The sequence below is a fragment of the Palaemon carinicauda genome, chromosome 27 (assembly GCF_036898095.1).
Source record: "Palaemon carinicauda isolate YSFRI2023 chromosome 27, ASM3689809v2, whole genome shotgun sequence".
Taxonomy (NCBI): Eukaryota; Metazoa; Arthropoda; class Malacostraca; order Decapoda; family Palaemonidae; genus Palaemon; species Palaemon carinicauda.
Genome location: NC_090751.1, coordinates 7,251,329 through 7,254,202, shown reverse-complemented (window position 1 = coordinate 7,254,202; position 2,874 = coordinate 7,251,329).

Here is a 2,874-nt window from a genome sequence, read left to right as displayed (position 1 = left end):
CCTCTCGCTCAGTCGCTTGCGCTCTCTCCCTCCCTCTTGCTCAGTCGCTTGCGCTCTCTCCCTCCCTCTGGCTCAGTCGCTTGCGCTCTCTCCCTCCCTCTGGCTCAGTCGCTTGCGCTCTCTCCCTCCCTCTGGCTCAGTCGCTTGCGCTCTCTCCCTCCCTCTGGCTCAGTCGCTTGCGCTCTCTCCCTCCCTCTGGCTCAGTCGCTTGCGCTCTCTCCCTCCCTCTGGCTCAGTCGCTTGCGCTCTCTCCCTCCCTCTGGCTCAGTCGCTTGCGCTCTCTCCCTCCCTCTGGCTCAGTCGCTTGCGCTCTCTCCCTCCCTCTGGCTCAGTCGCTTGCGCTCTCTCCCTCCCTCTCGCTCAGTCGCTTGTGCTCTCTCCCTCCCTCTCACTCAGTTGCTTGCGCTCTCTCGCTCTCTCTTGCTCATTCGCTTGCTATCTCTCGCTCCCTCTCGCTCAGTCGCTTGCTATCTCTCGCTCCCTCTCGCTCAGTCGCTTGCTATCTCTCGCTCCCTCTCGCTCAGTCGCTTGCTATCTCTCTCAGTTCTGGATGATATAATTACTTTCAAATTTGAACTGTAAAAGTTTCCTCGTGCAGTCACTTGTACTTCTAATCTGCTTTTTCCATGGAAACTTAAGATTTGCTTAACTATGAGTTACTCTGGACAACATCCTTGTCGCCACCTCTCCTGCTTCAGAGACACTGCGTATTTAGTAGTTTTCTTCAATGTAAAGGATTGTGTTGCGGTTAAAGAACCCTTACCTTAGATTAATTTAATGTTCTTTGAATGGTTTTCAATTTGTGTACATGAATCAATTTTGATTTTTTTTTCAGTAGTGAAAAGAGTAAAGGAAAGTTATTTCGTTGGTATGAATATTTTGATTTTTAAGAACACTCGTGAATCTTTGAGATTTTTGGGTATATATGTCTAGCTCTTTCCTATTAGTGACTAATCTAAAACGACTACAGGTATATTTCAAAAGTGTTTATTTTGGCTAAAGTTCTCCTACAGGGCTTTAATGGCAAGCTCTTTTCTAAGGTCGTGAACTGTTATTTTTTATGTAATTGAGCAGAACATTGTGTAGCACAGAAGCATATTAGTTATACTGTTGGTTGTAATATAATCTTAAATGCAAGGCACGGAAGTTTTAAAGCTATTGGCACAAGCCTTAAAAGAGAATATAGATGTTTTGCATTTAAGCAATGGCATTAGATGTAGGCAATTCATATAAAACTCTTCTAAGTTTGAGGTTCTTCAGGGAAGTTTCAATATAAGGTAATACAGAGAGTCACTGGTCTTGCTTTTAAATATTTTTATTTAATATTCAGAAAGAACAATATATCACACTTTAGCATATCACTACCACTTTGACAATAGTTGCCTCTGAAGGTCTAAGTATTTTCTTAACCGAGTTTTATATTCCTCTGATTTTAATAGCCTTACTTGTGTTGCGTATGAAAGTATATCAATTTGAATCTGATTATAGTATACGTTGCAATTTCAAAGTATTGAATTACAGGCGGTGTTTTATTTCGACTTTATTTTGGAAAGCAAAATTGCAGCTGGGAGACTAGTGTTATTGAATTTTTATTGATAAATGGTGCTATTATCATTGATCCTGTCATGAATACGTTGTTATCACTGTACAGTAATGTCCTTTATGAATTATTTTTCATCTTTTGGTGTAAGGGCATTATTCCTATTTAATATTATTGTGCGTTGTCTGCTATTTACTCTTTAACTTGATCTCCATTGACGCTTCCTTTCTTTCATCTTAGTGTCCAGCTTTTAAGACTTCACATTGCAACTGTAGAGTTTACTCCCTTGTTGCACATTAGCTTTAGATGGCATCCGAGACCTCGGCGCATGGCAAGAGATCGATCCCCGTCCAGGACCGTGAGTTTAAGCTGTTTACTGGGGAGGCTACTGCTGTGGTAGGGCACCCCAGTTGAGGGGTTGGGCTTGCCCGGCTGACGTTCTGGTGAGTATCTATTCTGATGGAACTGGAACTAAAACCAGACTCCTTCAACTTTTATTTCACTGTTTTAGACTATTCTATATTAAAACAAATTATGTATATGTGCGTGCGTGCGTGCGTGTGCGCCAATGGCTAATCTTGAACAATTAGACAGTCAACTGAATAGCGCCAAATGGTTTCCCTTTATCCGCCTGATATCTGACCTTATGATAGACATGTTTTTCTTTTTCCTTATTTGGAATTGTAACAAATATTTATAGATTTAGATTATTAAATCGAATCAGATTTTACTATTCAATATTATAAAGGGATTTAGTAAATTTATAAGGGAACAGAACGTAGTTTTACACCTGAATGATTAATGCAAAATAACAGGAAGAGAAGAGATTGGTGTGCAGATCTAGGAAGCGTGTATCCTTTTCACTATTAACAAAATGAAATAGTTGTCAGATGACGCTAGTTGAATCTAGCTATATACTGTGTATAATATAGTTTATCTGAATATAGTTTTATGCTTTGTCTAAAACATTGAGGGAACTTATGTAATACTTCATTGTGTAATTGCACAATAGGTAATGTTTGAATTGTAAACTTTTTTGCTATATTTTTATTACTTGTGATTCAAAAAGTTTGTAAAACTTGACCAGGAATATTTTGGCATTAATGATGTTTACTATTTTAGGTACTTTCGGCGAACTTTCCATTCAGATTCTGGTTTTATAATGAATTGAGAAGTTTGGCTTGAAACTGAAACAAAAGTTTTGTGGATACAGAAGAATACCTATGGAATTGAAGAAACACGGCCTTAGGTAAGCTACAAAATCAGGAGTTTAAATTCGTGTTTCAAAATCTTGCGGACTTAGGATAAAGCTCTGAATTACTATTTCTGGTAAA